This window comes from Chiloscyllium plagiosum, chromosome 18 (assembly GCF_004010195.1).
Source record: "Chiloscyllium plagiosum isolate BGI_BamShark_2017 chromosome 18, ASM401019v2, whole genome shotgun sequence".
NCBI lineage: Eukaryota > Metazoa > Chordata > Chondrichthyes > Orectolobiformes > Hemiscylliidae > Chiloscyllium > Chiloscyllium plagiosum.
In genome coordinates, this window is record NC_057727.1 from 8,512,413 (window position 1) to 8,521,576 (window position 9,164).

At 40.3% G+C, this 9,164-nt stretch overlaps 1 protein-coding gene across 1 annotated transcript in view; it reads left to right on the plus strand.

Moving 5' to 3' along the window:
* The window catches only part of LOC122559189 (E3 ubiquitin-protein ligase ARIH2-like), a 16,850-nt gene that overhangs the window by 6,437 nt on the left and 1,249 nt on the right, over positions 1 to 9,164 (plus strand). The window lies entirely within an intron of this gene.

A 9,164-nucleotide genomic window follows, 5' to 3' on the forward strand; every position in this document is an offset into this window, starting at 1 on the left:
GTGGTGAGTGCAGAGTGTCTTAAGTCTGTGAGGGGGTGCATGTGTGGGAGTCTGTGTGTCTATAAGGGTGTGTGTGGATGTCTGTGTGCGCGTCTGTGTGTACCTATGTCCGCGTGTGTGTGTGTAGTGCAATGGTGATCAACAGTTTAGTGTACACTCCAGGAATCTGTCCTCCACACATTTAGGTTTGCTAGACTAATTAGGCTTGCCCAGGCTCTATGTAGATTGAAGTCCACCTTGATACTGTATTACCCTTGCTACGTGCATGTTTAATTTCCTGATTTATGCAGTGCCTCTCTTTGCCATTACAATTGGGTCACCTTTGTTGCTCCTTTAATGTTACTCAGTTCTGCCTTACTGATTCTACATCTTGATCATCTGATCCTTCTCAGTAATGTACTGATCCCATCCTTTATAACCAATACTTCCTGGCCTCTATTTCTTTTTAGCTATCCTTCCTAGTTGTTGAATCCTCCTTAATATTTACCTTAGACAAGAATAGAAGTTGCTGGAAAAGCTGAGCAGGTCTAGGTTCTTGTGACCAATAATTATTGCTCAGCCTACATTACTAACACAAATGTTTTGATTACTTTCAAATTGCTTTTAAACTGGCAGTTGCATTCCGACGTTACAATTGAGTACCCTTCAAAAATATTTCACTACAAAGGATGCTACAGAAATGCAAGAGGTCTGTTCTTTGCAACAACAAATGCCATCCTGAATTACACTAACATGAGAAAAGGATAAAAAAAATTACCAGAGGAAATAATGAATGTGTTCAAAAGAAATTGAGGGAGAAGGCAGCTTGATGTCTTCTGCGTTCTATCCAGGCTTTGTCCCTTTTCTAGTTTGCAACTTAAAAGGAGGTAAAAGTTACTCTTCTGTTGTTTCCTGCAGCTGTTGGATTATTGGGGTTATTTTAAAATCATGTTATGGCGAAAGTCAGATATCATAGAGCCACAGTATTTTTACTGTATATTGCATATGGATACAGAGCTCCTTGTCATGTGCAATTACTGTATTAAGATGAGTTAATATTTCCTTGCCCATTAACAAGTAAATTGTAAGGTTAAGAACAGGACATCATTATGAAAATGGTAACTGCTGTTCTGGCACTGTATTGGAGTTTAGTCAGAAAAACAATGAGCAATGGTAATGCAGCTAAACTTTAAATCTTAGGATATATTTTAGACTTGAGCTTACTTGCCAGCACCATGTTAATTCCTCTAAATGTTTCCAAGTACAGTATTTGTACATGGAGAGTGTTAAATGAGACCTTTAAATGGAATGTCAATTTTTAAACCATTCAGTGTTAAACTAGCTGAATGTTAACAGTTGCATCTCATCTTTCACGTTCTTGGAAAACATGTTTTCTACCTGAATCATAAGATTGATGTTGAATGAGGGTGTTACTGGCTTGGTGTGTCATCAATGTTTATCCTTGACACCAAAGTAGAAAGGGAGAAATGTTGTTTCTAGTCACTTGCTGGACGTGGGAATTGCTGGCTGGACCAGCATTTATTGCCTATCTCTAGTTGCCCTTTGAGACGGTGATGGTGAGCTACTTCACTCGATGGCTGCAGTCCATGTACTCTCAGTCGGCCCATAATGCCATTAGGGAGGGAATTCCATGATCTTAACACAGTGGCACTGAAGGAACGGTGATATATTTTCAAGTCAGTATGGTGTGTGACTTGGAGAGGAACTTGCAGGTGGTAATATGCTTGTGCATCTGCTGCCCGTGTCATTCTAAGTGAAAATGGCTATGGCTTTGAAAAGTGTATAAGGAAGTACCCTTAGTGAATTTCTGTAGTACAGTTTTTAGTTAGTGTACACTGCAGCAATGAGCGTTGTTGGTGGAGTGACTGTTTGTGGATGTGCTAAACTACTTTGTCCATGGTGTAAAACTTCTGATTGTTATTGGAGGCATATGAGGAATATTCCATCACAATCCTGACTTGTGCTTTGTCGATGAAGGACATGCTTTGGGAGTCAGATGTGAGTTACTTGCTGTGGTATTCCTAGCCTCTGAACTGCTGTGTAGCCACTGTATTTATATGGCTTGTCCAGCTCAGAGTCTGGTTAATGGTAACTCCAACAATATGGATAGTGGGGGATTCAGTAATGATGATACCATTGAATGTCATTGAGTCATACAGCATGACATCAGACCCTTTGGTCCAACCAGTCCATACTGACCATAATCACAAACTTAACTCGTCCCACCTAACAGCACTTGGCCCATATCCTTCCAAACATTTCTTATTCGTGTACTTACCTAAGTGTCTTTTAAATGTTGTAACAGTACACGTCACCATGTTCCTCTAGAAGAAACCTGCCATCACCTTATCTATACTCCTCATGATTTTATAAACCTCTGTAAGGTTACCTCTTAACCTCCTACCTTTTAGTGAAAAATGTCCCACCTTATCCAATCTCTCCCCTTAAACACAAAGTCTCCATTCCTGGTGAGAATATGTATAGGGTATAAGCAGGTAGGGAAAGAGTTAAGTTCCGAGTTTTGTGGGAAAAAGAGGTTCAGCTGAACATGACTCCGATCAGATAAGAACTTGCAGTTAACAATGGGGTGCTGGAGGCAAGGGTAACTGGTTAACAAGCTCATTATGTCGAGCTATTTGACAATATTGGAAGCATTAAGTATATAAGATAAGTTAACCAGGTGAAAAGTATTCATTATGTGAAGCCAGTTAAGGTTAAGAGCATTCATTGTGTAACAGCAGATGGCTTATCCTTACTGTTGATTGTAACGGTCAACCAATCAATATTTATGTTGCCTTATCTGGATGCTTGTCACTGTAAAATGACTATACTCCTGTGTGCCGGACACAGTTCTCTCACTCGATTGCTGTCTATCCTACGGATTCCTCGAATGATAATCAGTTCAGTCGAGAGACGCAGTTTGACAAACAAAGAATCAAGTCCTTGGCCCGATATTGGGGTTCGAGTCCCCTGGGAGGGTGTAATTGAGGTTCGAGTTCTCTGTGTGGTTTTGGGGTTTGAGTCGTGGGGGAGGGGGGGTGTAATTGAGGTTAGAGTCTTCTGCGCGGTACTGGGTTTGAGTCCCCTGGGTGGGTTAATTTGAGGTTCGAGCTCTCTGTTTGGTTGGGATTTGAGCCCAACAGGTTCAATCAGCTCCTCTGTCATGAGCACGAAAAATGAAGAAACTAATGACACTGAAGAGGTGTTCGGAACACTTTTTGTCAGTAGCCTTCCTATGAATGTTAAACCATGTGAGCTTTACCTTCTCTTTCGATCATTTAAGGGATATGATGGTTCACTGTTCAAGCTAACATCACAACAGCCAATTGGCTTTGTTACATTTAACAGCAGAGCAGACGCAGGAAAGAATGCTGCGTTCACCTAGCCTGCAGCTGCAACTGCTGCACTGCACACTCAGATGTGCTGGTATCCTCCATCTGAAGCCGTTCTGGAAGGATGGAAGTCTCATCGGCTTTGTGAGGCGCTGAACTGCCCTGATCCAAGAATTCAGATTTCTCTTTGGAGTGGTGTGCAAGGACAGACTGAATTTTGTTTTCTGGTTGGATTTTATGGAAGGGGAGATTTTGGAGAACTGGCTCATTTAAACTCGACTTGTGGCATGGTCACCTAAGGACTGTGTATTTAAAACTTTACTGGTGAATTTTTTTCCACATGGGAGGATTCTTCAAATTCTATTTACTGTAACGGACTAGTAATTTTTGTTGTTATAATCATTGCATGCTCTGTGTCAATAATTTGATTAAATACTAGCTTTCGGAGTCTTACGAAAGCTGGTAGTTCCATCTAGGTAGTTATCATGAAATGATAAAAGGAGAGAATGAGAATGTGAGTAGGGTATAAGCAAGCAGGGAAAGAGCTAAGTTCCGCAACTTGTGAAACAAGTGGTTCAGCTGTGCATGTCTCAGATTAGTGGGCGGCACGGTGGTTAGCACTGCTGCCTCGCAGCGCCAGAGACCCGGGTTCAATTCCCGACTCAGGCGACTGACTGTGTGGAGTTTGCACGTGCTCCCTGTGTCTGCGTGGGTTTCCTCCCGGTGCTCCGGTTTCCTCCCACAGTCCAAAGATGTGCAGGCCATGCTAAATTGCCGTAGTGTTAGGTAAGGGGTAAATGTAGGGGTATGGGTGGGTTACGCTTCGGCGGGTCGGTGTGGACTTGTTGGGCCGAATGGCCTGTTTCCACACTGTAAAGTAATCTAATCTAATCAGATGATTCAGTATGTAATGTTAGTTAACCAGGTGAAAAATATTCATTATGTGAAGCCAGTTAAGGAAAATCAATGTGTGTTGCCTTATCAGGATGCTCCTCCCTGTAAATGACTGTATAATTCGTTAAGAAACTGCTGTTCCAGAGAACTCATGTCTGTGTGCACATGGACGGTCATTCTCTCGCCTTCCAGGGCCCGGAATAAAGATGAAGGAGGTGAAACTGCTGTGTCTCCAAGCGTTTTGCTCTGACTGAGGGGTGGGAAGCAGGACAACACTGGCAACATGCTGGTAAATCTCTTCTGAACCGTCTCCACCTTAATAATATCCTTCCTGTAACAGGACCACCAGAACTGTATATAGTACTTCAAAAGTGGTCTCACTAACATCTTGTACAGCTGCAACATGATGCCCTGATTCTATCCTCAAAGGCCTGAGCAATTAAGGCAAGCATGCTAAATGCCATCTTATCCACCCTATCTACAGTGCAAACTTCAAATAATTTATGGACCTGAACCCCTCTATTTTCTACAGCACAACGCAAGGCCCTAATTTTAATTGTAAAAGTCCTGCTCTTGTAATTTTTACCAAAAAGCAGCACCTCTCATTTATCCAAATTAAACTCTGTATGTCACTCTTCACCCAACTGATCAAGATCTCTTTGTAATCTTAGGTAACCTTCTTCACTGTCTGCTATACCACCAGTTTTGGTGTCAAACTTGCTAACTGTGTCTTCTATATTCTCATCTAAATAATTTGTATAAATGAAAACAAAAATGGGCCCAGCACCGATCCCTGTGGAACACCGCTGGTCACAGGCCTCAAGTTAGATTGACCATCTCCATTCAGGAAGATGGCATTGTTTGGCATTTGTGTGGCATGACAGTTAACCTTTCAGCCCAAGGTTGTCCAGGTTTTGTTGCATTTGGACATGGACTGCTTCAGTATCTGAGGAGTCCTGAATGGTGCTGAACGTTTCCTCATCATGAGTGAGCATTTCCGCTTCTTTCCTTTATGATGGATCTTGTACATGGACCTAAACAGTGAGAATCGGGGTAGTTATGAATGACCACCTGTGCCTGCCATATGTTAGGTTCCTTCTGTTGATACCTGTATTCACTGGTATTAGGATGTGTTTTTTAGACAATATTACTAGTACAGGAACATAACATTTGCTCCATGAGGTTTACGTACATGCTGTATCTGAGCATCCTACTCCTGATCTTCTGGTTTTATTCTTCCTTTTATTCATCTGTTACTCCTTCCTCCTCTTAAAAGAAGGTATGCTATTCCCCTCAACTAATTCTTGTGGTCAGAACATGGAACTCATTATGTCTGGGTAAAGCAGTTTCTCCTGCATTCCCTATTGGATATAAATGTGACCGCTAGTTCAGATATCGTCTGTTCTCCATATTCCCTATCAAGCCCTGTGGAGGATATCTTATAAGATTTTCAGTCTTTCCTTTTCTGGAGAAGTACACACCAAATTGTAAAATCTTCCTTTTGGACCCATTTGCAATTTTTATTGCTCCTGAAATCACGTGATTGTTCAGTGAGCTTTCACCACCTAAAGTTCGATTCAACCCGAACCAATTAGATGGATGGAAGTCTCTTCTCTTCATCAAGATTCTGCAGAGACTTTAGGCTTTCTCACTCTGGTTGCTCGCAGGTGTTGAGCCACGGCATAAAATCAAAACGACTTTATCTTCCAGTACAGCTGGTTCTTTGCGGTGTGAGCTACTGGGAAGAATTTGGAAATATAGTAAACTGATACCCTGGTGTAGGCATGCATCTGTAAGGTTGGAGTTAAAGTAGAGATGGCTTGTACCTTTCTGGTATGGGTGTGTGTAGGGGAGTTATGTTCAACAGCTGACAATGTTACTCTTGGGTGAGTCATAGAGGTGTACAGCACAGAAACGGACCCTTTGGTCCAACTTGTCCATGCCAACCAGACATCTAGTATTGCATCGTTGTGAGTACAGATGTGGAAACGACAGTGCAGCTGAACCCAACAACCTTCAATGTTTTTGCAAACTGTTTAATTTCAGCTTAGGTAAAATTGAGTACTGTCTGTAGGAGGGAGACAATTGAAACTTAATTGTGAAATGAAAACTGTCAAAATTATTTTTGCTTTGAGGTTTGGTTATAAGAGGCTGTCTTTTTTGGCATTTGAGCATATCCATGCTCTTACCTTGTTCTAACACACCCAGAGAGACCATGTGTAGTTTGTCATCAATGTGCTCCCAATGTCCTTGACACCAGAACAGTTCCAGAATTTGGCTTTGTTCCAAAGTCTTTGCCAGAGCAAAGCCAAAAAAACCAGGAATGTAAAAGCTTTTACCCTGCTGTCTTTCTGCCTATGATATAATGTGGTCAACGAGCTTATTCTTAATCAAATTAAACTGTTTTTAGAAGCAACTTTTTCAGACAAGTGTATTAAACATGTAGAGGTCCTCCGTCTGTATGCACCCTTCAATGCAGTATTATTTCGACATGTTTTACATCAAAGTTTTAATTTGGTATAAATTCTATACTATCAGCCATATATTGAAATAAATCTGAGTAGGGCAGGAGTGCTTACTACTGCAGATGTGCATAAATTTTACCCAGCCACCATTAACCTGCACATAAATTTCTGTTAGTGCAAGACTATGATAAGCAATATCAGCTAAATCTAATTTAGGTGTTTAATTTGCAAGTGCCTGTCTTTTTAGAGTTTCCCATAGTGTTCTCAAACTTTTTTTATTTAACTGTGAAATAATTTAATCCAAGTGATTCTACTGGTTTGTTAGGGTATTTAACCAAAATCAGCCCTTGATTGATGACTTCCTCTTGTGATAAAGAACACAGAACATCTATCTGATTTTATTTGTCCTTACCTCCACTTAATGAAGAAGTGATCAGTCCAATTGTTGAACATCAATCTACTCTGCCAGAAGATCAGTTAACTCTGCATCTATTATGGCAAAGCATGAAAACTTTGTTGTTATGATCCCAGCTGATGGTATCACTAGACAAGTTAGATCCCAGAATGAAATCCAGCTTCAGTCAACCACTGAAATGCAGGTATGAGCTTAAAGTTTCTTGAGCAATAGAAGTTTATTGCACACAAGAAATAAAAAACATGCTATTTAAATATACACCTTTTTTTTGCTGTATTTTAAGATTTGTCTAGCTAAGTTTTCAACCTACCTCCCAACACCTTCACTTAGATTCAAATACATTGACTGATTTTCTGTAGTTTCTGTCTTGTGAACTGAGTCTTGACATGAATATTCACAGAACTGAGAGCTTAAGCTTCCTAGACTTTCCATGACCAGATTTCTAATCAAACACTTGTAGTTTGGAAGCTTCACAAATTAATCTGAAATGACTGTGCCCTACGTGTGAGGAGAGGAAACTAAATTTGCTTATGAACAGATATTTAAACACTGGGGTTTCTCACACCAGTTGATCCTTGATTATTCTGAACTGGAAAAATGTCAGTGACCTTCAAAGTTTCCCCACCTATTATAAAATAAACATCTTTTCCATTAACACTCTTGGGGGTTCCTGATATGAAATAGTGGATTAGAGCAAGTAATGCATTAAATTTTAAAGTGTTAATAAACCAGAATTAAATCATTGAATGTTTTAACACATGTGTTACACCAAGGTTGCATTATTTGTCATGAATGCTGACCATAATTGATTGTAATGTATTTAACTACACAGGCCATTGGCCCAACAGGTCTCTGTTGGTGTTCATGTTCCACAAGAGCTGCTTGCCTTGCCAGCACATTACAGTGGAACCTTGTATCCTTTCTCACTCCATTATGTTCTTAGCAAGCTTCTCCTTAAAGCATCTGTGTGGTTTACGGCTACTGTATGCAAGAGAGAATTTGAATTTGAATGCATTATCACATCTTCTCGATGTGCTGAAGTATTTTACTCTCAAATTATTTTTGGAAGTTACAGTGGGGAAAAAAATGTAGCAGTTAACTTTGCACATAACAAATGAATGACAAATATTGGCCAAGAAATCAGAACACTCCACTCTTTGATTAATATCATGTGACTATGAGGGTCTACCTGATCAACCAGATAAAGCTTTAAGTCAGAGTAACACTTGCACCATCAGCACTGTACTGATGTGTCCTACAGAGCACATGCTGAGCTAAACTTAACTTGTGACCTCTCACTTTAGGGGTTTGAGTTAATTAATAATCCAAATGTAACCACCACGTTATAGGAATTATGTGATTGCGTGAGAGATGATGCAGAGGAGATTTACCAGGATGCTGTCTGGGCCTTATTTTGATTCATTCACTGCATGTTGACATTGCTGGTTTGGCCAACATTTATTGCCCATATCTAATTTCCCAGATAAGAATCAGCCGCATTGTTGAGAGCCTGGATGCACAGGGAGGCCAGGCCGGGTAAGAATAGCAGGTTCTTTCCCTAAAGGACATTAGTGCACCAGATGGGTCTTTGTGACAATTCGAAATTGTTTCCTGGTCATTACTAGACTCTTAATTCCAGAGTTTTATCAAATTCAAATTGTACCATCTGCCATTGGGATTCGTACTTTGTCCCCAGAATGTTTTGTGCATTTCTGGATTAGTAGTTTGGTGATACAAAGTTAAAAATCACACAACACCAGGTTATAGTCCAACAGGTTTAATTGGAAGCACACTAGTTTTCGGAGCGACGCTCCTTCATCAGGTGATAGTGGAGGGCTCAATCCTAACACAGAATTTATAGCAAAAATTTACAGTGTGATGTAACTGAAATTATACATTGAAAAATTGATTGTTAAGCCTTTCATCTGTTAGAATACAGCGATAGTTTCACTTCTTTCATTTGTAAATCACAAAACCTTTTTTATATAAAAACTTGCATGCTAATAATGGTAATAGCTAGACAATATGTTGTAGGTGTTTGCCCCCCTGTGTTCTCTG